At 41.4% G+C, this 26,169-nt stretch overlaps 1 long non-coding RNA gene across 3 annotated transcripts in view; it reads left to right on the top strand.

Moving 5' to 3' along the window:
* LOC139671024 (uncharacterized) overlaps window positions 1-26,169 on the top strand; it is a 209,408-nt gene that overhangs the window by 157,761 nt on the left and 25,478 nt on the right. The window contains exons 7-8 of one of the 3 annotated variants that reach the window (XR_011697650.1): window positions 9,518-9,618; window positions 16,016-20,271. This is a non-coding gene — a long non-coding RNA (uncharacterized lncRNA). Of the gene's footprint in view, window positions 1-5,330; window positions 5,403-9,517; window positions 9,619-16,015; window positions 20,272-26,169 lie in introns of those variants that run through there. The other 2 variants (XR_011697652.1, XR_011697651.1) reach the window with 2 other exon arrangements.

The raw sequence follows: 26,169 nt of genomic DNA on the forward strand, positions 1-26,169 counted from the left end.
AAAGGCTGTTCCAAAGCTCTCTATGCAATTGCTGCAAAAATACTGCAATGCCACTAAGAATCAGGTCTCCTGCATTTGTCAGACAATTATTGAATACTCTGGGGTGCATTTTCCTTCAAAATCCTGATTTGTTGACTGAATCCTCCTGGAAAGTCACTGGACAGAATTATCCTGCTGCGTGAGGTAACTTTTACTTTGGGATCTCAAGAAATGCTTCAAAAATATCAGGGGCTTGAGGTTCAGGGGTTCAGCCTTTCACAGCAAACTGCTTGGAAACAGAAACACTTTGCAGTCAAGAGCTAAATCCCAGCTAAAGGTGCACAATCTTCTGCAATTCTGGTCTTTTTTTAGCCTCGGGATCAACTTTTGCTTTTAGAAGCACTAATGGTTAAAACCTATTGAATCTTGGATGAGCATTTATAAGAAGGGAACACTTGTCCTCAAATACCAAAGGCTTTTGAAAAGCTCTGTCACTTCTCTCAGCTGATGGAAAACAACATTTGTGGAAGAAATACTATTCTCTAATGACTGCCTGCTTTAATCCAGAGCACACCAGAGGCTAAATAAACTGAGTGGGTTAAGCCAAATGTTCCTACAGTTCACACAGACCTTGCTCAGGCTAATGGATCATTGTTATGCCAGGATATAATGGATAGATTGGCAAGTGTCTGTCCCTTGCTTGTTTGATGCAGTCTCTGGATGAACATGTAAGGTCACATTTGCTTGCTTTCTATGGCATTCTTTCTTACAGTCAAAACTTCATTTGTGTGCTCAAAATGGTATAAAAAGTTCCAGAAATAATGCAAAGTAATTAAAAATAAAAGGGCAGGAATCCAGTGCCAGGGAGGGGAACATTTTCTCTTTTAGCCTCCGTTTGTGGATCCCGTTGTGCCAAGATAGAAAACAGTGAGATGTTCAAATATTAATAAAGTGGTAGCACAGCCAAATTAAAATGCCCCAATTCTCATAAGTAATGTTTCCAACAGAGCACAAAAGAATAATCAAGCCCCCAAACTAGTGAAGGAGAATTTATGACCCACCATCTGAGCTGCCAAGAACTCCCTGCATGCGGGCACTGAGGATGGCATGGAAGTGCCCTGCCTTTAAACCTCACCCAGATCTGCTCTACAGAACAAGGCAGTGCCATGGAAAGTCTTCTGCTCACTTCTTGAGGCAACTGGTCCCTGCTTAGTGACATCTCTATCCCTTCTACACATTAGGACACTAAGAAAAAATGAGCTGCAGGCAGACATCATGCTCATCTTATTCCACAACTCTAATGAGTTTAAAACATGATATTTTTCTTTACATGTCATGCATTCTGGTTCCTCCCAGCTTCTCCCAGTGGCCTATCAAAGTTTTATTTAACTGCCTTTTCTTGTTGCATTCAATAGTCAGACAAACTTGTCTCTTTCTAGACTGTTTTTCATTCCAAAACCTGTCCCACATATATTTCAACTGTGATTTCAGTCCAGTCTTTGACCTGTTTCCTGATATCTGGCATCCTTGTGAAAATTTTGAAAGACAGCACCTATCATTTTATCTCTAACCTACCCATGACAAACTTCTCTATCAAAGATCTGATCTCTCTGACTCAGGTAGAGTTTGCCTTTTACCAGAATTTTTTCTAGTGGTAAAGATACATATCCTGCACTTTTCATTTTGCATCATTTACACATTTATCAGCTGTAGTTCTCTGTGCTTATCTGTCTGTTCATATGAAAAACAGAATCAAAGAATCAAAGGAAATGGACATAGATCAGTTTCTAGAAATGTAGATTTAGATTCTTCTACTCACCCTTACTGATCACATGGAATTAGATACCTCCTCAGCTAAAAAGAGGTTAATGCACAAGTGGAACAGATAATTTACAGGGTCATTCTGATACTCACAACATTCCCAGCATTCAAATATACAAAGTTAAGAGACTCTTGAGTGATCTCCACAAATAGGGTGTCCTCTGCCTCAAGTTCCTCCTCCTCTTACACCTTTGATCCTGGCCCTCTTCTGCTGTGAGACAACATCCCTACAAGTGGAGCTTGAAGATAAATATCTTTGAAAATGCCCCTCTTTCAGGGTTTAAATGTGCAGCTCTCACATTTAGCCCTGCCATGGAAAGCAGTAGGACACTGCTGGGCACAGTCCTGGGAAGACTCACTGCTGAATACACTGTAGGCAGCTCTGCTCTCCAGGTCAAGTATTTATCTTCTGCTCATCCTGCTGGAGTCTGCCATAATCTTCCCCACCTTCTCTGGTCTCATTGTGCTTCATGCCAGTCTTATACAGAAATATGTCACTTGATGAAAGTCATGCAGAATCTCTCAGTGTATGTGATCTTAATCCATCTTACCGTGGCACGTTCCATGAGTTAAATGTGCACCACTTACAGCAGGAAGGAGTTTCAGCCCACCCTTCTGTCCCCAGCAAATTCTAGAGCAGAACTCTACAGAAATAATACAAAAATCTTGCTTTCTCCTCTTTCAATTTACTAGAAATTTTAGTTGATTGAAGGTAAAAAAATAGACACTTAAGAATTAGTCCGTGTTTGTATGTTCCAATTCAGGCAGAGAGTTGTGGCACCTTCATGACAGCAAAATCAATTCTGACACAGCCATACATGGACACCATTTACAGAAATGTAAAAAGAAAGGTTCCTGGCCTAAGATTCCAGCCTAATTGAGCCAAACGTAATAAACATGATGATTATTCCTTCTCACAGTGAAGTGAACAATTCAATTTGGAAGGAAAGATGTGCCATTGCTATTCCCTGGTCCTGCTGTTATTTTATTTTATATGCCCTGTTTCTGCTCATCACTGAGATTTTCTGCATTTAGTTAGGGAGTCCCTTTGCCAGAGAGTTCAATTTATGGCCCAGACTGGGGTTCCTGTGGCTTTCTGAGGGTTTGCCTGCATGGGGTGAGTACAGTGCTAGAATGGAGGCTGTTCATTCCCACCACCAAGGCTTTCTGGCCACCCTGGGCCAGGCACAGACCAGGAGCTGCAGCTGGCAGGGCTGGAGAGGGCACTGCTCTGCCCAGGCTCTGCCAGACAGCTGCCTGTGTCAGCCCTGGCTTGGCACTGCCAGGCAAAAGGCTGTCCTGTCTGGGGGAGCTGGCATGGACAGCAGTGTCTGCCACCCCAGCCTTCTGCAGCCCTGACCAGACAAACCCCCACACATCAGCCCACTGTGGAGTGCTCAGGGAGGGCCCCCAAGGTCTGCCATCCCACACCCTTCCCAGATCCTGCTTTGGAACTATCACACCTCCTGGAAAGGCAGAAGGACCCAGTACAATGTGTGCAATTTAGGTGGGTGGTGGCAGCTCTGTCTGCAAAAGAGAGCACCAAACTGCACCCTGTGGTGCTGCACTTGATTTCTTGACACTATAATGCAGAATGCTCCAGTCTAATAAAACTCCATAGTAGTTTATCTGTTTCCTCTTCCCCACTTGGCACCAAACTGCACCACATCTGAATTTCTTGCAACATTGCTTATCAGGTTAGAAGGGAAATGTGATAAAAGGCTTTTCTCCCACAAGAAATGTGGTGTTTTTTGTTAAAATTAGTGGCATTTGTTTTGTGCTTTGGAGCAATGGCTTTGTCTACTTTGGTCTGCAGAGCTGAGTGTCCCACAAGCTGGTCCATGAGCAGATACCCTGAACTGCACCTCTCCCGAGCACAGCACAAAGCTCAGGTGGATTAAGCACCATCATTGCAGATAGAAACATGTTTTGAATGTATTGGTCCTTTCACTATGCAGAAATACCTGCAGACAACATGAGGTTTTGCCCCATTGAGTTTCTTACCTACAGTAATTAAGTAGTAATTTTTGCATCAAAAAAACCTTAGAGGTGAGAATGCTTCTCACATTTGTGTTACAACAAAGCTGAATGAAAGAATGTGGGAGTGTAATTAGTAATTAATACTCAGCCATCTCCTAGTTCTTAAGGAAGACTGGGGTCTGTTGTGGAAGGAAATCATTAAATGAAATAGAGGTGTAGCAATGGAGTTAAATAAACTGAGCCCAAGAAATTGCAGCTTCTCTAAAGGAAGGTTAATAACTGTCCTGGAAAACAGGCACTAAAGCAGAATAATTGTGTTCATCGTGTGAAAAAGAGAATAAAGAAGACTGTCTTAGAAATTGTCTTCTATACCACTGCACCAAAGTATCTGTGCTCCCTCTCTGATCCAAACAGCACAGAAAATTCCACAGAAAGCAGAGCAAGTACCTCCCCAAAAGACTGATGATCAGATATACATCCAAGAAACCCTTGCCTTTTGTTTTATAAAGGTAATGGACAGGACGAAGCTTCGCTTTAAATAATTGGACTCTGAGTGGAAGTGGAAACCCATGTTAAAAACATATAAAGACTGATTAAAATGAGAATAAATGCTCCTGAAAAGATGGCATAACCCCTTGTGTTTTCTTACCAGGGGACCCAGAGTGTGTATAAACACTTTGCCCACCAGCCATGCCTTCTGGGTCAGGGTGAAGCCTTTTATTCCTCTTCTCAGCCTTCCTGGCTGTGAAGCAACACAGGGCTGCTCTCAGCACACTCACCCCCAAACCCCAAAGGCTGCAGCAGAACTGTCACCATCACTGCCGTGGACCTCCAGTAAAAGAGAGAAAGAGATAAGGTTTGCTAATATTCCTCCCCAAACCGAAGGCTGCAGGGTCTGAGTGTCTCCTGCACACACAGACAATCCAGCTTTGGCTGTGGAGCTGTATCAGGCTGACTCCCACTTCTGGGATCCTTGGGAACCAGGACGTACCTCCCTCCTCCAAGGTGGAAACAGCCTTGACTGTGTTAAGTTGCTTTAGTCTTACTCATTCCCTTTTATTTCATGCAAACTTTGGCAGAGGAGATCTGGGTGCCAGGCATGTATTTATAGTGTAGTTTTATGTATTTCTTTGTACCTTTGCCATCAGGATAAATTGAAAGGAAATGCAGCATTCAGCATCACAGATGTTTTCTGATTTACCTTTTCTTTCCCATCGCTCAGGTGTCCAAAGGCTTTGAGGGATATGCATTTCATATGTCAGAAGGAAATACAGGACATGAACTCCATCAGCTCCATTTTTGTTTTGAGCTGATCCTGTTCTTGTAGCAAGAAGTCTCTCTGTACAGGCTGAGTTTTCATGAAATCTTGTGGAGGATTTTTTGTTGGTATTCTCATCTCAGACAAACCATACATCACAATTCCCTGACAGCTCAGGGCACTTGCCAGGTTGCTTCACAGCTTAGCCATGCTTAGAGGTGCCATGAAAATGTATTTTCTGTCTCTTTGCTATTACAGCAATTGCACTTATTAAGCCATACCTTTTTCACAGTTACTATGGGAGAAGGCAAAGAAAAACTCCTTCCTTCAATCACTGACACCTCAGCTGTTTTGACTGCAGTGACTGAATCCAACAGATTTCTCATTTGAAAATGTGAGTGAAAGTTGTGTTTGGCAGAAAAGGGCACAGCCATTTTGAGACATGTGAGATCCATTCCCTTTTAGTCCCAAATTCACAAGCTGTGGGTGCTCCAATTTCCAAACATGCTTGTTCCAGTGAGCTCAGATCCCAAGTGCTCTGGCGTGTGTAATTCCTGAGAAAGCAGTTCTTCTGGCAGCTTAAGGGAACAGTTTGCTTTTGCCTCAGGCCATTAACATTTTAATAAAATGGTCGTCAAATGTGATAACAATTTATCTTTAGGGGACTTTATCTATTATTAACCTTATTAAGTAACAAGTTTGGTTTTGCTGACGTGTAGATTTTCCAATCTTTGTCAAGACTGAGTTTGTTTTTTTCTCTTAATTTCATGTGCCGTTATGTTGTGTACCTTTGCTAAAAGTGTGTTTTGTGGGTTTGTTTGGTTTACTTTTGCACTGAATTTTCAATACTTTCCATATCCTCAGAGTTAGGAGATGATCTCATCAGAAGTGGTTAGAAAGAGTGTTTTACTCCTATCAGTTCGTTTTCATACAGGTAAAACTCCAGTTCTTCATATCCTGATTTTGCAGGCACTGAGTTATCAGTAAATTATTTCTGTCCCCAAAAATCAAAATTCACAGAACTAAGATTTGTCTCACAGAAGCTGTAATTACCCAAGGTTTCAGATGTCTGCCAAGATACCAGGGTTACCATTATTCAGTGTAATTAATGCTTTCACCAATTTAGAAAACTATACAAACATTGTGGCCTCATGCTACTAGACAATGAGGACTTTCTATGAGATGATAAATGCCTTTGCCTCCTATAGATTTATCAGTATCTTGCAGGTTCAGGATCCATGCTGGTCACACATAGGAAAGGCTGAACCAGTTACAAAAAAACAGCTTTCAGCCCCAAGTCTCCAATGTGCCAACTGAGCAGAAACCACACTCTGTTACTGGAAGTGAACACAATCACGATTTTTTAAGTTCTTTTTTGTATGCTTTCAAATAATTTAAATAAGGGTTAATTTCATCACTTCTTTCTATATACCCTCACATATTCATGTTATGACTGATCTTGCAATGGAATGCTCTGGAAATTTTGCAAGGAAGAAAAGTCCAGATGTATGTTATGAGCTCAAAATGACTTGCTAAACTTCAGGGTGTTTATCCACATATACATCACATAATTTCTAACTTCACTGACAACTACTGCTTCTAAATGCAGCAGAGGGAGGAAAAATGGACTTTGGGTCTCCACTGTAATCTCAAAGGTGGCTCTAGTGCAGGGTGGAGATACTTGACCTACTTTTCAGTTTGCTTGGGAGGCAGCCTGGCTGCAACTCTGCTGGACTTGGTGTCGGGGAGTTTTCCCCCTTCCCACCGAGGTGCAGTTGAAGCCTCTGCACTGGAGCAACATCTGCTGCATGTCAGACTTGTTGTCCTGGGTGGACACCTACAATCTCTAGCAGGTCTTTCTGCTCAGTTGTGGAGCCTGTGGTATAAATCAAGCAGGCCCTCCATCACAACTGGAAAAATCAAAAAGGTAAATATCATGACTTTGTGAACAAAATCTGCTCTCCTGCATAATTTTGCTTTTTGAAACCTATCTAATAATAATCCATGAATCAACAACGGTGGCATGAACAAAAACAGTGAACAGGTTCCTCCCCAGATTAAAAATAGAGATGATTTTGAAAAGATTTGTGGAGGATTTGGGGCTTAAAAATTCACAATAATACTGATTTGTTATTAAAAAGCCATAAACTGTGACAAATACACAGGAAGCTCATTCAAACACATTCTTTTCAAATAACTCTGCATGAATCACTGACTTTGCAGAAGATGGACTCTTGAGTCAGTAATAAAAGGCTGAAGACTGGGATGGCATTCCTAACTCCACCATAAAATATATTTCTGGCATTAGACAAAAATTGCTCTGTGGGCTTCATCATCCATCAGTGTAGGGTGAATAAAGTCTCTGCCAACACTTTTATAAGAATAGTAGTCCATTTATGTCATTAAAACCTGATCTAAAAAGTGATCTCTGAATGAAAAGCATTTGTGACAGTCCTAAAAATCCAAATTAAAAGCTAAATTTTTTCCCTCCAGAAAGATTGCTGGAATTGTTTAGGTGTGAACATATGGCTGTTCCCTCTCAGTCTTGGGAAGCAAACCATGGGGCAGATCCACCTCAGCCACGAGCTGAGAAGAAGAGCAGGTCTATGAGCAAGCTCTGTGGGCTATCAAAACTGCCTATTTCAGTTCTATTATAAAATTACCAAAAATGAAGAGTCTTCAGGGCCCTCGGTAAGAGGACAATTTAGCAGACAGTCCTCTTGGCAGCTCCATTCCCCAGGAAAGCCCTCGAGTGGAAGCTGTTGAGACGGGAGTGCTTGGCCTGCCTGGGGAGAGTGAGGAGCGGAAAACCTCCCTGCCAACCCGGTCCCAGCCACAATTGCTAATTAATATTATTTGCTCTTTAAAATGCAGTGCTGGGGAAGCTGTGCTCAGCACCACAGCAGGCAGAGCAGCCCCCATCTAGTTCCTCTCCTGCTTTATTGCCCATTGAAAGCCAGGGCAGTTTGTCCTGGTGCTGTACAAGTGGCAGGGAGAGAGCAACCATCCATTTGTGCACTGCATACAAGTGTGAGCCTGCTTGGCTAATTATCCCATTAACCTGTACCTAAGATGTGATTACTGTAGTGATGGGGGACAATAAAAGGCAGCAGCAGTGAGCCTGGAGTGTGGGATCTTTGCTAACCTTCTCTGGTGTGTTTGTATCTGCCTGAGCCAAATTGTTCCTTAAGAGAGCCAGCAAAACTTATATTTTTGTTATGATCATGAATAAATAGCATCTTTCTCTCTCTTTTTTTCTTTTTTCTTTTTTTTTTTTTTTGTGAAAATCAGATTACTGTTGAAGCATTCAAATAACAAAGGCTTGAGCTCAAAACCAACTGGTGTGCAAGCATGACCTGAATGGCTTTGGGACAGGGTCCATTTGTCAGTGCAGCTGGAAAACTCCTAGAGGGACAGAGCAAAAACCTGGGGACATGTGAATTGTTCCTGTGCAAGAACTGTTCCCTTATGAAGCCTATTCCCTTCAACCACACCAATCTTGACTTCATTCCTGCTTGGGTGAGCAAAGATGGTGATACAGCTTTCAGAAGAACATTGATGCCACTTGCATAGTAGATGCTGATCCCAACACTCTCACAGAAACACAGGAGGTAAAATACAATGAAAGCACCATGTCCTTATTTTCACACCACCTTCTAGAAAGATGGTGGAAGACAATATAGCTGCAAAATGCATGCACTAAAATTTCCAGGGATATAAAATATTCATTAACTTCACTGGTGCTCAAACCTCACCAGTAACAAAAAGCTGACCTGAGGATACTGTCTATGAAATTAATAGTAAGGAGCAATTATTTTGAATAATACTAGAGATTATACAAAAGTAAAAGGAGAAAAAAAGAACTTATACTAATTAGAATCTATAAACTCCTTAGGGAGGGAAAGGTTGATGAACAACCAGCATTACCTATAAGGAAACCAGGCTGGTGGAAAAGTACACTTGGTGTATGCCTGAATAGTTTATTTCAAGAAATATCTTCAACATCTGCCTGAAGAATATCTTGAGATAAGAAATCCTGTTTCTCCAGGTAATGTTCTCCATTGCAAAGGATATTTATGTAATCTCTGTCGGAGACCAAGACAGAGATTATCACTACCAAAAATTTCCCAAGTGATTCTGGGAAGTATAGCCTGGGTATTCAGGATTTGGTGGAGCTTTTCTTAATTGGCAGCCAGCCCACAAAGATCAAATCATTCACCCTGCCCTATTCTTAACAGCAGAGAATGAAAGCCAGACAAAAAGCAACCTTCTCCATGAGAAACAGTTTCCATCCTTACACTGGAAAATATTTCATTTTCTGCCTAAACAGGGAAGAGCAGGGACCCAGAGATCTACATGCCAACAAGCAGCTCTTTAATTAGACTTCTCTCCTGAATACCCTTCTGCATTAGTTTCCAGAAAACTTAGTTGACAGTGTTTTTCCTCACTGGTACTCTCCCCATCTGTCCCCATGAACAGGATGAAAAGAATTTGGAATGCTGAAGCCAGAGTGGAGCCTGCCTGGAGATCACTGTATTGGTGACTGTGGACACAGGAGAAGTGCAATTCCCTTCTGTGGGGTGAGTTGTGGGTAGTGAGTTTTTGCACTTTATTATTTTATGTGAAATATTCAACTCACTTCTCTGCCAACAGGCACAGAACAGGCACATATAAATGCAGCAACATATCCAGGGCTCTTCCAGTTCAGAAGCTGAAGAGGTTTGCACAGAATACCATATCCCATTCTACAATATGATATCACTTGACCTAATGTCATAGGAGCTGACTGGCATTATCCATGAGCCAGCACAAAACAATTCTGTGGGAAATTCTGAGCAGTGCAGGAGTCACTGATCCTGTAAGTATTAACAGAACTATATGAGAGAACTTTGGCTAATAAGTTTACCAAGTTATTCAGCTATATCTTTAAAATGCAACTCTTCAGTTTGCCCTGCCATTCCTCCTTTACCAGAGATGAAAGAAAATGTAATGTAGTTTGTAACAAGTTATTCCTAGGCAGGACACAGGTGAAGCCTTTTTGCTCATGTATTTCCATCTGACACTACCTTGAACTTTTCAGATCTTGGTAAAACAGAAGTGGGACTGGTCTTTGGTTTTGTTTCCATCAAACTGTAAGACCTAATTGATACCATTTTGCTGAACTGCAACTTAGGCTTTATCATTTGTATTTTCTCCCTGGGGTCAATGCAAGTCTTTAATATTTTTTTGCCAATTTTATATTGCTTGCTGATACCAGACATACAATAGCACTTTCATCAAACAGCTCATCCAACAGTTATGAAAAGAAAGAAAGAGCCCAGAAATAACAACTTTAGTGGGACAAGCCCTCTTACACTGAAGTTACTGGAAATGTTGACCTCAGCCAAGTAAAGCTGCTATTGTAAAGCAGCAAATTCCTGCAGGACATCAATGTGTCCTGCTGTTCCCGGGTGCTCACAGTCCTCACCTTGTGTGCTTCCACATCTAAGTTCCCTCTGCTCTTTGCTAGGCCTTTGCTAGGAATGGGCTGCAGAAACAAGCAATACAGGAAGCCACACACCTTCCTTTCCTCGTGCACTCCCCAAACACCTTCCTAATTCACACAGTCTTTCATCCTTTAATGTCTTGGTGCAATCACACAGATAAAGAGAGTCCTTCTCATTTGCCTGGAGGCCTCTTCCGGGCTCTCCCATTCAAAGCCAGACTGTTGCCCATTTCAAAGAATTGAAAGCAAAATCCACTCTGATGGAATATGTTTTTTGGTTAAAACTGAGAGATGCCTTGGATAAAAATTTTCATTTCCTTATCTACTGTTGCCATAAAAGTCTGTAAAAAAGACTCTGAGCCAAGTTTTGTAGGAGAGAAGATAATGGGCAGGCACTTTAATGAGCAGCCCCGCTCATCCAGGAATACATCGACGTGCGCGCCTGCAAGCTCTGAGTCCTACAGCTTTTATAATATAACCTATCCAATCACTACTGTCCACATGTCCAGTCCCACCTCTGTCCCCTCCCACTTCCCACCCCTGTTGAATTGGGGCTGGGGTCGTTGGGACCCTCTGTCTTCATCCACCTCCTCTTCTTCAGCACACAAAGGTCTCTTGGACGCTCTCCAGGGCTTCGGGTCACACTGCTCCATGTTTATGTTCTCTTCTGATATGCTTTAATCAGGTACCTTGAGGAAGAGACTAAATAGCTGGCAGATCTCAGCTGCCTGTTCTGGAGCAGGGGTAGAGATAGAAGGACTTCATGCTACAAGCTGCTAAATATTAATTCACGAAAATCTACAGCATTACATCTACTGTGTTCCTAAAATCTACAAAATATGAAAATTGAAAAATTAAAAAAAACCTTTCGGCATCACTACCATGTAAAATAACCTTCCCCAGGTCCCTGATGAAATAACAATGTACACAGTGTTTTAAGGAGTGACAACAGACATGCCATTCTGGCAGGGGTTGGTACTGCACCGTGTAAGCAGACACCAGCATGTGCAGTGTCACACAGTTTTCCACTGAGCAGTAAAGGCAACTGATCTGTTGGACACATTCATGTTTTCATCTCTTTGGACCTGGGCCATTGGGTTCAGGTAGCCTTGTTAAAAAGGGATTTGCAGGTCTTTGTGGTGTTACAGCCCTGCCAAGCTGCAGGCTATAGACAAGGTCAGTGTCTAGGACTCTCTTGTATTAAATGAGCAAGTAAACTTATATGCATTGCAGATTCCCTGCCCATGAGATCTCTTGTCTAAAGCAATCTGCTGAAAGGTGATAGGGTTGAAGTGCAGGCTAGACAACATGCATATGGCAGAGGGTTTGTAATACTCTAAATAGCATCCACTGTGTTTTCTTGGGTCAACATACAAAGACTGTTGGTAAATCAATAGTTGAATCCAAGTGTGACAAGGCAATTTATCAAACCTCTTAAAAAATGGCTTCTCTGTGAGACAAAGCAGCAGAAGCTGTTTTACACCACATGACATAACACAGTTGTAGGCAGTGAGAGGTGCCCACAGCCTGGCCTTGCTCTGCTGAAGGAGGATGAGCTGGGCTACCCTACTGTTTGTGCCTGGGAAACACTGTTAGGCACACAGTGACGTCTTGCATTATAATATTATAACACAGAAGGGGTGGAAATAATTACTGTGTGTTCAGCCTTAATTACGAGGGGGAATTTGTTTTGCCTTTGGTTGAAGAACAGGAGCTATTGCTCCGTGGGATTTATAAAGACACAGCTCACAGGTCTAAAGGACTTCAGCTCTTTCAAAGGCACGGTAGGGATGTGGTTATAAGCAAAGGGAAGGATATCACTACAACAAGGGAGTAAAAGCACAGGGCACTTGCATTTTGGCATTTGATAGCTTTGTGTGAACCAAGGGCTGCATTCACCAAGCCTGGGTTTCCTCCAGTTTGGTCCTGAGCTGTGTATTCAGACATGCAATTCCCTTGGCTTCTGAAGTCAAAGGGAACGAGAGGTCCATGCACAGATTAGCGAGAGTGTGTGATCACAAGCGTAAGGTTTGAGTGATTCAGGCTGAGGCTTTGCAGGCACACATCTCCACACAGCAAACAGAGGTGCCCTTCTAAAGTCCCAGATTCAAAAACGTGCTCAGAGCCCCATCAGGATACATATATTAAATGTAACAATTCTTTGACCTAAGGTCTGGATACAGCAAATGGAATTAAAGCCAAAGGAAAAGAACAGTAGGGGGAAAAAGCCCCTATCCCTTTCAAAAATATGTACAGTCAGATAGAAGCCAAAGCTTTTATTCTGAAACAAGCCTATGTAATATTATTTAACAAGATTCTTGAAAACAACTTGTGTGTGTATCAAAAAGAGGTTATACCTTGGGCACATATGGAGTATCCTTATTAAAAAATAGCTGTTATAAACATAGAATACTGAGTAAAGGTTTTTGTGAGACCATTAGAGCCTTACAGCTACTTTAAACCCACATATAATTGCTCACAGGATAAGAGCCTCTATTCATTTTACACAAATGCCTTGCCTCAGCTGGAGCCAGTTGAAAAGAGTACAGTGTGCAACAAAGCAGAGTGAATGAGCTCTAACCTTTCCTCACTAAAGCAGGTACCAAAAGATACCAGGCTTGTTTTACTCTGTGGATAATGAACACAGTTCAATCTCTCATTCACTTCCCTTCCTCATAGCCCAGGCATTGTGCAAAGCCTGATCTTTTAATTTTTCTTAGTGCTTTTTCCTACTTTTTTCCCTCAGAGAGAATTATGGATGAGAAGGCAGGGACTGCATTTGAGAGAATGGCTTGTTCTTGTCTCCTCCTCGTTCAGCTTTTTAGCTGGCACAAAGTTGTAGCTACTTCAGCATCCTGTCCTGGGACCAGCCATTCACTCTGAACTGACTCCACTTCAGTATCTGTGTCCAGACATGGGACAGGTGTGACCCACCATGTTCCCCTTGGAAACTGAAACACCTCCTGTAGACAGTTGTGATCATCACAACTCTATAGAGCCCATGGAAGTGGAATCACAGTCTTAGTCATGGTCAAAAGATTAATAAAAGCTCTAAAAACAGGTGTTTCTTCATGCATGTTAAGTTTTCCTCTTCCTTTTAGCTCAAAAACATGACTGGAAATAGCCTTTTACTTATTTCACAATCATATTTTAGTTGGAAAGAACTGTTTCCTAAGCCCTCTAGATCAGTTTGGAGCAGAGATCAGCTCATGATCACCCTCAGGCTTTTCCATATTTCCTCTCCAAAGCCAATACAACATTCATTGATATTCACCCAGTACTGTAGAATAGCATGCAGGTATTGTACTTTTCTGAGATCAACAAGACAAATATATTCAGTACTTTATTTTGTAAATGTTACACATCTGCCACATAAAAACCCCCCCATCATTTCCCAACAACCTTCCCTCAGAGAAATTTCCACATTTTCCAGGCAATTTCCTGATTTTTCTCAGTGAACTTAAATATTTAAGTTTGGCTGTACTGGATTTAGGGATCATTGTCCTTGGGAATGTGCAGGAAGAACTCAAATGGAAAGCATCAAGAAATGGAAATACTTAATTTTTGTATTTCCCAGTGCATTCAAATATCATAGTGCAACTGTTCAAATAGGAAGGTATCAGATTCTCATTCCAGATGTGAAAATGGAAATAAAAAAATAGGCTGGAGAAAAACTGGGGGGAAAAAAATGGAAAGGTGCCATGAGCAGATAAAATGTAAATGGGAAGAGAAGGAATGGCAGGAGAGCATCCTGTGAAATGATGTGGAATTTCCAAGACAATTCTTTTTGACTTTTGATTCCCAAAAACCCTCCATTTCTCTCCTTTTTCTCAATCCATACAAATATTAATATCAGATTTTTTTGGGTGGGTTTTAAATCCATTTTTTTTCTGCAACTCTAACTACCTGTAACATTTTCTTGCTATCATTCTGTGTCTTTGCCTTTCTATAATTAAATATAACATCTTCCCACAGGAATTATCACTAAGACCTAATCCCAGATCCCCAAATCCCATAGTAAAGATCTGTTCTCTACAAGCTGACACAACAGTAGCCAATTCATTGAGCACAGACAGGCAACTTTTCCATGAAGGCATTTGGCATCATTGCTCAAACTGTCTCACTGGCAATTTCAGCTAATAAGAAAATGAAGTTACTGCAAAGCTTCTGAAAATAAATTCTGTGCAAGAAGTCTCTCTGCTTTAATAGGTGTTGAATGCAGCCCATTTCTCTTTCCCCATGTCCCAAACAGCACATCAAAACAATGTTTAGCAAGTGAGCTGCATTTCACAACACACTTTCATCATAGATGGACATAAAATAAGTTGCTTGGCACCATAAAAGCCTTAGAGAAAGTTGGTTGTTTGATGTTTGTGGTTTTTTTTTTCTTTTTTGTCTAGCCTGGTTTCTCCCAGTTCTTTAGGACTGCCCAGGTTTGCTCCATTATCTCACTTGTGTCTGTGGTGCCTGTGAAGCCTCAATGCTGCCCAAGATGTGCCAACACCAGAAGGCTTTTCTCATGCCCCTTAAATTCAGGTTGCAGAAGTGCTGGACAGCACTGCTATTAATTCCTGGCATATCTCAACCAAGTTAGATTCAAATCCCATGAAATCACAGGCAGGAGAGAGGAAGAGGTGCTTTAAAAAACCAAGTCCTCCAAGTTCTGTTTAACCAACTGTGGGAGAAAGGCTTGGACACCTCACAGGGATTGGGTCATCCGTTCAGTGATTTTCTCCAGTTTTTCAGTTTGCTTCATGGTTTCAAAGATACTGTTTTCCCAAGTGTACTGGGGGTTAAATGGTATGTAGAAAATGTTATTTAACTTGAGATTGTCTCCTCACATGGTGTGGCCTCCATAAAGTGTGTCCTGCTAAGTTGTCCCTGCACTCTTTGGCAGGAGTAACCACAGGCCAGGAACCAGCATCTTTGGTGTTGCCCATGAGGATTCACCTCAGAAAATTTGGCCCATAAAACTCCTCTGATTTCCTGACTTTTTTTCCCAAGAATATTAGAAATGTGACACTTGAAATGTTTTCCCAAAACACTGGGTCTAGTCAAGCATCTTCCCACAATGTACCTGTCAAGCAGATGCAACAGGGACACAAACATGGCTGAGACAAATGCTGAAAAACTCAGCAGAGGATGTGTGGATTTTTTTTTCTTGTTTCCTGCTGCTGGACAACTCCATACCCTGCTGGCAATTGCTGTGTCTTGGGGTTTTGTTTGTGTTCTTACACCTTACCCAGTAGCTTTGTTCAGGACAGTAAAAATATTCCAAACAGCTTGGGAAAACTTCTTTGCTTTGACTTGAAAAGGCTGAATTCAGTTCCCAAGGATCTCAGTGGGAGCTGGATTAAGTTTTGTGGTGAAATCCTTTACCTCTTACCATGCTGCTGCTGCAGCAGGTGCTGAGCTTCCTTTTACTGATGGGTGAATTTATCTTTTTGTGGCTGCAAGGTACCAAAATCCCCTACATTTCTTCCCTTTTGTAGAGGTTTTTCTGAGCTCCTGCAACTGAAGAGACCCCGACCTTCTGCTCCTTCTACAGCCCTTTCAGAGCCACAAAGCTTCAGCCTGCCCAGGATTTGTCCTGCACCAAAGACTCCTCTGTGCCACTCAGGGAGATTTGCAGTATTTCTTACTCTTTTTTATTTTTGCATCCTCCATCTCTGGAATATGTCTATTCTTCCTCATATATTTGCTTATCCAAATAGTTCTGGGTAGGACTGGAAACAAGGGTAGAAATGCTCTCTGACAGCCCAAGTGAGAAAGAGGAGGGACAAGGATTTTACAGGCAAAGTTTCTGCTGGAAAGCTAAAAAAGAATGTTGTATTTACCTTAGCATCCATTTACAATTTGATAATCAGGTAAAGTTATCCCCAGGATATCAGGTTAGAAGACATTGGTTAAAAAGGAACAGAAATATGGTATTTCTTCCTTCATAAGGAGCTCTGCCAGCCTTTGTTTTCCTGCCTATGTTTGGTTCCCCTCGAACCCTTTAGTTTGGTATTTTCAATGATTTTTACAGAAATAGTCTTTTATCTCTTTATGTCAAACTGAGGAAGGGGTAAAGCAAAAGGGCTGCCAGGAAAGAGAACACTTTTTCTACAGAAATAACTCTGATTGATGAATCCTACCTAAGTCACCAAATAAAAATCCTGTCAGGCAATTAGAATGCCAAAAAATGACAGGTCTTTTGCTGAATTTAATAATTACATCCCATTGAAGGTCCCTAATGTTCATTGGAAAGACTTCACATGATCCCTAGTGGTGTTCCTTAGGACATTCAAATTAAATGTGCTTTGGTTTGTTCTTCTTTTCAGAACATGGTGGTTAATTTGACTCTTGTTTGAAGGTGCTGAAACATCCACATTCAGGCACTCCAATGATTTCTACCCCCTGATAGCAAGATGTGAGACAAAACATCATCATATTTACAGCTTGTGTCTTATCACAGCCAGGCTTTAAAAAATAAAACCATAATTTTTGGGCAAACTTACCAGCAAAAATGGCAATATTGCTTTGAGCAGAGCAGTCAGAATCTGTGTTTGGGGCTTTCTTTGTTTTATGAATAGCATTTAACCACAGGCAGCTGTAGATCTAGTCCTATAAATCATGCCAAAATAATGAAAAGATAAAAGAAAAGTGCACATGTTCCTAAGTTTTGTCATTTTCCCACCACTGGGGAAAGGATTTTTAAAACAAGCCCTCCATGATCTTTTGGTGGCTCAAACACCACAGGACCAAACCAGAAGTTGTGAGAGGCCACCATGCCTCAAAATAAAGTGAAATTATTCTGTTAAAACGAGAAGAGATAAATCCCAACAAAGCAGCACAGGCTCTTTCCTTCTGTATTACTGTAAATAATTTCAGAGATGAGCACAAAACAATAAAACTCAGATTCAGACATAAAACTGGCTCAAAATAAAATTGGGGAATGTCTCCAGATCCCCACAGTTGCTGGTAAACAGGTAATAACTAATTAGTTATTCAAGTTCCTCATCTCACAGGATATTTTTTGATACAATAAACCATCTTAGAGCCTGTATTGGGGCCCCACAGATGTTTCTAAATCTTTGGATAGCTCTGACAGCGATCATGGAAAAAAACCCAATCAACCAAACCAAATAAAAACAAACAAAAACTGAACACAAACAAACAAACAAACAAAAAAACCCCCAAACAAACAAAACAAACCCCCAAGCTTAAAGTAGCTTGGATAAAAATTTTCATCAAAACATTTGAGTCTCGTGTATGGAATCTCCTACAAATCCATCTCACTTAGTGGGAGGCAAATTCTAGTTAAAAATCTGGCAAGAAAGGACATTTAAATAGAGCAACTCAACTAAAATATGACCCAAATCTCAGTCTTCATGTTCACCAGTTCCTGGAAATTCCAGTTCAGTTTGGGACTAAAACCAGAAGCAGATATATATAAAAATACGTGGATTTTTACAGAATGCTTTCAAACTGGACAAAGATAAAGAAATTTATGTCATCCTTTGGGCCTGCTGAATTGAGGCCTAGCTGAGGCCTAGCTCAAACTAAAGCCCAAACTACCACATACACTCATATTTTTCATTTTAGGAAGAAGCAGTTTATTAAAGACTATCATTCAGTTAATTTAATATGTTGCCAATATTTGTTATTTAATACCAGGGAAATAAAAAGCCTCAATACAGCAACTCAAGATACAAAATAGGGAGTTAGGTCCTAGACACCCTCCTAAATCGTAACAGTTCCTACACTATTTAAAATATAAATCACACAAAGTGGTCAAAATCCAGCTCTAATTCTCAGTCTAATGATTTCATTGGTCAACTTCCAAGACCACAGCCAAAGGCCATGAGAACTTGTAAAATATTTTCCCAGCCATATGTATATTGTCCCAAGAACTTGGAAAAAACAAAAGGCAAACGACCAAGAAAGAAAAAGAGCAGCAACTGTACAGAAAGCAGAGCTGTAAAATAAAACCTTCATCATGGAGTTATTGCTCTGCAAGTGATCTTTGACAGTACCAGGAGACATGAAGATCTTGATTCAGCATCCCACTGAATTCTCAGAATCATTTTGGAAGGTTCAAGGGGCCACATTGGATACCTTGAAACTCTTTACTGTGGGTTTAAGGAGTTTCAGGTTTCTTTTTTTATTTTTCCTTTTTTTTCCTGTGTGAAACAGATTGTTCATATAAAATTATTTCAAGGGTTTTCCCTTCACTTTTTTGTGCACAGCTACAACAGAGCACCATTAACATCTGGCTCTGCATATGCCTAAAAGCCCATTTATTCCAAGCCACTTTCAGAATCGAGGCCTTGACGTGTTTCACTGCAATTTCTGATATATATGGGGCTTTTTTTCCTAAAATGTACTCGAAATTTCGAAATAATCCCTGCAATTCCCCTCTCAGGAGATAAACTTTCTGAGGAATCACAACATCCACAGTGTTCCAGTATAGAAGCAGCATGACAAATACCTCATATAATGAAGAAAAAATGAAAGGTATCAAAATGAAAATATGACTACAAATTTCCAAGCTGTATTAGTCATAATTAACTAGTCAGGAGAAATAGCTGTGCATAAAGATCTGCTGGGTGAGAAGTATTGAATATTTTAGCAATTCTTTAGGAAGGTACTGAACTTTTCTTGCAATTAATTATTCATCCCTAAAACTTTTCTTATTTCCTCCTCAAATTACCCCAGAACTTTCTTCTCCTCGGTGAGATCAGGAGTGTAATCACATTCACACAGATAAAAAACACAGACCCTCAAAAAAGGCAGCAACAGATCCCACCCCCAACTTCCCCCAGTTGTACATTTGCTGCTTGCTGGTGCCATTAAGCAAACACAAAACAACAGCAAGAGCATTCTGTTGAAATGTTTAGCTAAATGGAACCAAAACAGTCACAGTTCACAATTTCATAAATACATTAATTAGAAGTGTCTCCAAATAGCATGTGATTTTGAATTATTAACATAAAACACTGCATTATAAATGACTGCAAATTGCATTCCTTAGTGCTCTCCATGCTTAATTTATTATGCCGTAGGAAAATTTGCAAATTACTTCACTGTTTTATATTTAATGGATAGTTTTATATGTATATTGTTTCATTAAGATAAAATTAAACCACAGTGTACATATTATATGCCTTTCCAGTGACATAAATGTCACTGGAGACCCTCAGACTTTGTCAGAAGGGGAGTGAGATTCTGTCATCTCCTGGATTTAATAAAGAAGTGAAGAACAGTTTCAAGTTTTTGCCCTTTCCGTGCCCATCCATAATCCCTCCTTCCAGACAGCCCATTCCTAAAGTTTGCAGATGGCATTGCAGAAAAGTTTTCTGCTTTTTGAAAGAAAGGAGATGTGTGGTGGGGCAGCCCTGGCTTCTCCACCTCTGTGGTTTGAAGGAAAAGGAGCCTTTTCAGCAGTGCCTTTGCTGCCAGGGCAATGCAGGTGCCATTCCACCCGTGCTTTGTGGTGAGAAAGGAGATGGCAAGTCAGATGAGCCTCCTGTCCCAAATCCCACAAGCAGAGATGCCTCTGGAAAACCACTTAAGTCTCCCAGGAAGAGGAAAATGTGGCTGACCCAGACTGGTGTTCTGCACTGTTGAGGTTTTTGCTGTCACATCTCCCTGCAGTAGGGAAAGGGTGGATATAAAGCATACTGGGAAATCCTGGTGAGACTGGATGGGGATGGATGCCTGGAGAAATGCTGGGGAGGGAAGGTGAAGGACATCACATACAAAAAGAAAATCCATTAAATATGTAAATATAAAGACATTCATCTTTGACAACTTCGTTGCATGCTGTCTGTTCTTGGCCATTTGTCTTCTCTATTTGTGAATTCCTCAGAAGAGGAATTGCCTCTAATTATGTGCTTGTGGAGTGCCTGTTACAGTGGGGACTCAGCTTCCCTGAAACCTGAAATGCAAATAGGCCATAAATAACGGGGATTATTTATGATACATAAATAAATAACATTGGGCCATGGAGATGCATTCTATATGTGCTTAAATAAGCTGTCCAGTTCCCTATTTCTGAGAACTAATAATATCCTTTTAGTGGATGTGATAGATATAGCTTTAAACTCATTTGCAGGCCTTTTTAAAAGATAGCAAAGGTACTGATTACTTTTTTACCTGATTACTGATTACCTGAGTGCATGGGCTCCATGTAGTTTTCAGATGTGGGTTTTTTAATAAAAATAGAGCACAATAAAATATTGCAGGATGGGTAGGAGGTGGAGAGATGGCATATTTGGGAAAAGCTATAAAACCTGCTTTAAGTCAAAACTGTATTAATGAAATTGAAGCTGCAAGAAGATGCATACGAGAGAGAGAGAGAGAGAGAGAGAACCCTCTGAGCTATTCTTTTCAAGTAATGAAGATGAGACTCTGTCAGAGATTGAGGTGTCAAAACTGGAAGTGCTGGAACAAATTCACAAATTAAAGAGCAACAAGTCACCATGACCAGATGGCATCCATCTGAGAGCTCGGAAGGAACTTAAGAATTAAGTGCTTGAGCTGCTAACAGCAAAATATGCAGCCTTTCATTAAAGTGCCACCATGCCAGAGGACAGGAGGTAACAAACACCTCGTCTGGCAGAATGTGGAAGGTGTGTTGCTTGATTAAAGCTGCAGATTGCTCTTCTCTTTTAATCATTCTGGCTTCAGACCGAGGGGCAGCACAGCAGCAAAAGGAGCTGCCTCAGCCCATTGGGAGCCCCTGGTGGAACCCAGAGCCAGCATTTTGCTGACTCAGCACTCGCTGCTGACCATTAACCTGGATGTGGCTGGGGGGCCTTGCAAGGACTGGCTTCAGTGATAATTAAAAACCAACTGCCCTAATTACCCCCTGCCTCCTCAAGCAGCATTTAGGTTACACAAGTACCTATCCCTGGCAGTATTTTCAGAATAGTTTAACTCCTTCCTGGGCACATTTATGAAGAAGAGGACAAAGCCAAACCAACCCAGGAATATCCTTCTGGTTTTATGTTCCACTTCTGTTTCCTTATTTTTGTATTATTCTGCTTATATCAGGTTGACTAAAGTACATCTTCCTGCCAGATATTTAGCCTGTGACAGACAATATGAAGATTTAGGAAAGTCATCTCTACCAGTGAAAGTCTCTACTGGTCACTGGCACTATTAAAAATGTATTTCTCACTTCTAGAGGGAATACACTTGGCCTTCATGTCCAGCCACTTGTTCTTGCCTTGTTCTTATGGTTCATGAAAGCCCTTTGGAAACAAGTTATCATTTTGAAAATTATAAATAGATTTCAAACTATCAAAACAAGATCTGTGGGAGAACAGCTTAGCCATGCCTAAAAAAATAGTTGAGATTTAAAAAAGAAAATAGAGAGGAAAAGAAGATGGGATTCTTCTGGAGCAGAATCAACCTTCACTCTGTAAAAGCTTCCATTTGTGACAGCCAGAGACTCTCCCACTGTTCCCAAATATTCAGAATTGAAGAACTGCTATCTAGGATGGACAGAAGAGGAGGGAAATTACCCCCTTGAGAATAATGAGCCATTTGGTGCTTCAGACATGTATTTGCAACAAGAGTGGGATTCACATCACAGCTTTGAATGGACACCTCAAGGTATTATTAGGGGTGAAAGAAACTCTCCTTCTAGTGTGGACAAGAAGTTCTATCCAGGTTGAAAATAAAACATGTGCACATGCAGGAGGTTTGATGTTTTAAAAGTATTTTTTTCCCCCAAATAAAACACTTTGTAAGAGGTCATGATCACTTTTGCTTTCTTAGGAGCTTCACAGCATCCTGAGACCTCTCTTGCAGCAGAGGATATCTGTAAAGGGGTAGGGTGAAGAAAAAAAGATAAAAAACCCTAGTGTTTTAAATTTTGGCTTAATTTCTTAATATTCCTAGAATACATGTATGTGAGTGAGCAGCAAGGCATAAAAAGAAGTCCAAATCCCATTGGCTGGGTGGACTGGAGTAGACCATCATGTCTTCTCTCTCTGATGGATCTGCTGGAAAAGATAACATACTTTTCACAGTACCTCAAAAGTCCTTACTTTTCTTTCATTACTAGCAAAGGGTCACTTGTCCCTCATTTTAAGCTTGGTTTCCACCTTCAAAAAGGTAAGTTCTAGTAGATACATCCAAGTTCTCTGGATAGTCAAAGCCACTCAGTCTTCTCCTGGAATGGACAATCGTAGCTTTTCGGTCATGGTGGAAAGTCCCATCATGAGTGACTTTTGTATTTTCAAAATCAGCTGGAGGAAGCACAAACAGATGTTGTTGCAGAAATGTGAAAAACAGGATATGTGTGGGAGTCCTTGCTGGGCCCAGTGGTGGCAGTACTGTGGATTAGGTAATGGCCATAAGACTTACACTCAACCAACATCTTAAAAATAGCCAACCCTCCCAACATATTCCCTGTGCATTCTTTTCATGGCAGTCACTTCCTTAGCCTAAATCGGGCAATAAATATGGACAAATTCACAACTTGCTCCTGTGACTTTTAACCCAGAAATACAAGCTGCTTTTATGTTTTATCACAATGAATTCCATGCATGGTTATGAAAACCCAAGTTTTCCCATGCTTAAGTCAGAGGCAAGGCCTATGTCAACATTTTTGCAGTCCCTGGACTAGAGCAGTGCAGCTTATTCTTCATGGAGCCATCACTGGGAAACTCCACGTGGTTCAGAAAATAGATATCTTTTAATTATTCTGCAGTGGTCACTGGCTGCTCTCAAACAAAGCTTGTGGGGATGACCAAGACTCCCAGATTTCTGCAAAGTTAGGGACTGCAGAAAGGACTTCCCAAAGATCTGGCTGTTTCCTTTGTGCCCCATTGCAGCCACCACCTCCCTGTGCTCCTTGCAAACCTCGATGCTCTCTCAGTGACCATCTCAGCTGATTGCACATCCCTCTGGCTGCATCTGTTGGATGTTTCAGCATCACTTCAGTCTCTACACTCTTTTGGAACCACTGATAAGCCTCAAGTTGGCCTGAAAAACAGGCCTGTTTTTCAAATATCTAATTGGCTTTTGGCAATATCTACCTCAGGCTCTATTTTTTTATAGCATCTTTCCTGTTGGTTTATTTTCTCCTGGCTGAAACCAGAGGCAGGCAGGCAAGTGTTGCAAATGCATGGAACTTTCAAACAGCAGAGAGATACGTGATGAAACAGAAATAATTTCTTTTTTATAGCTAAAACAGACTCAAAGAATAAAATCAAGTTGACCTTGAGTGAAAACCAAGTTTGGTTCTTGGCTCACAAGCACAAGTGGCTTCAGGACTTCCAGCAATGAGTGTACTAAACCAAAAGCACATCCTTTGTAACACCCAGTGGAGCCACAATATCCCTCAATATCTCCTTTCCCTAAGAGCATTTGGACACAAGGACCTGTGGATGCAGAGCATGGGCCCAAGCAGGCAGCATGAAAGCAGGTTTGAGAAAGCCAATGGAATCTGTCCGTGCTCACTGCTGGGACAGCTCCTGCCTGCTGGAGTTAATGGAGGCAGGAGCTCTGGTATGGTGCCAGGCTTCTCCCCAACTCCCCATCCTTCTCAATCCAGCCAAAACTGTTCAGCTGGAAATTTGAGGGCATGATGGCATCAGCCTAAAGCACTTCTCCAGCCAGTGCAAGAGAATTCCACAGTGGATGGACCAGCTCGCTGCTGTTCCACGTTGCACAGCACTTGGGGTAAGGTCATTAACTTTTCCAGGATGTAATTTCTTTCATTTTGTAGAAGTCTCAAGTCCCTGAGCTTTGCTCAAGACCCAGAATCTAATGTCTTTTTCTGTTTTCTCCCTGACAAGTCTCAGAGATATTAAAAATCAAAAGAAGACTCTAAGGAGCAAATAAACTCTCTTTAAAGTACTGTTCCACTTTTGTGTAACTCACAGAAGCTTTTTGCTCTCTCTGCCTGGCTCCAGTCAGATCTTGCATAAAAGGGAAAAAAATGCACTTAAAAGTGCTGTTTTCTTTGCACTTCCCCCTGTGCTTCAAATCATTAGTCTTTCTGCATTTCTCTTTTATTCCCAGACTGGCTTGTGCCGAATCAGATTATAATACATTAAACCTCCAAGAAACACAAAGCCCTCCAAAGTGCTCTTTGGGCTCTCCATACATGTGTTCTCTTGCTCTTTCCTGAATTAATTACTGTAATCTCAGGGTCAGCTCCTGTGGGCAGGTCCCACTCTGACACAGCCTCACCTCCCCTTACTGAAAAATGAATTCAGGGTGGGTTTGCTGCGGGTCACCTCTGCTTTCTTTTTGTGCAGAGCAGGGAAATGCCTTGTCTGCAAGGATGCCCTGCCCTACTTTTCCAGGCTTAGTCTCTTTTTGCAGAAAAGGGTTTCTTCAGCTTCTTTGGACACATCCTTGGAGAAGTAGGGATGGTGGCCTTCAACCAACTTCTCTGAACACATCTTAACTCCCTCTGCTAAAGGCAAAGCTGTGAAATCACAGTCCTGGTCTGACTGACATCTCTGCCAAGGCTCCCTGATTTCAGTGAGACTTTGCCCTCATACCTGTGGAGTCCTGAGTGAGGACAGAGAGAGCTGGGAGAAGTAAAACAGTGTTTGTGCTTCAGAAAGAAACACTGCTCTCAGCCTGGCCTTTATCCTGAGCAGAAAGAAAGGTTGTACAGGGATAGAAAGAACAGGCACATCTTTGGGCAGAGTGGAACATAAGGCTATATTGCTGTTATTCTTACATCAGTCAGAAAGCAAACAGAAATAAATCCCAGTGAGTCACTACCCTGAGTGTGATTGGACTCATTACTCACAGGTTACTGGAAAGCAGCATCTCTGATATTCCCCAGCAGCACTTCCAGCTCTCCATTGGAGGCACATGCAGAGCTCCAGGAGGGGCTCAAAGATACAAATAGCCCTGCACTGTGGTGGCCAGGGCTGCTTTATCTTGTGGTTTCTCAAGCTCCTGAGACATCTGCCCCTGCAGAGGAAGGCAAGTGAAAAGAATAATCCCCAGCCCTGGGTGAATTCTGCAGCTGGAAACACCTGGGACTGTCTCTTCCCACTCAGTGCCATCACAGCTCAGCACACAAGAGCAGTGATGAACTTACAGCAAATGAGTCATTACAAGTTCTGCTGAAAATTTATTACTGGGGAAAAAAATAGATATCAACCTGAACATTTGACATCCAAAGAAAATCAATGTGCTCTGAAGACATTCTAGTGGTCTTTTTTTGGCTTCTGCAGGGGCAGAACACACCAAAATCCTTGGTATCATCAAAATTGGCAACATGGTTTTTTCATCAGATCCTACACCCAGAATAAATTTCTTTGGAAAGGAAAATACTTGTTTTCAAGCTACCACCACAGTGCCTTTCTTTTTTCTACATGTCTTCTCAGGGGGTGTAGGGATAGCAACAGTGAACTAAAAGGCCCATGCTGCTACTACAGCATTGTTAACAAACTTGAATTCCCTCAAGAAGTGCTCCTCTCCTCCCAGTGTTGATGTCTACTTCTGAAATAAAACCTGCCCTCCCTTTCTTGTAGTGGTTTAATAATGTGCAAAAATAGGTCTGCGGTGGAAAGAGAGAAGGTTAAAATCCATTTCTACTCTTGCCCTAAGCAGGAAATGAGCAGATACCTCCCAAACTGAAAGCCTGGTTATCTGGCTTGATGCAGTGCCATGCCAATAA

The sequence above is a fragment of the Pithys albifrons genome, chromosome 4 (assembly GCF_047495875.1).
Source record: "Pithys albifrons albifrons isolate INPA30051 chromosome 4, PitAlb_v1, whole genome shotgun sequence".
Classification (NCBI taxonomy): Eukaryota; Metazoa; Chordata; class Aves; order Passeriformes; family Thamnophilidae; genus Pithys; species Pithys albifrons.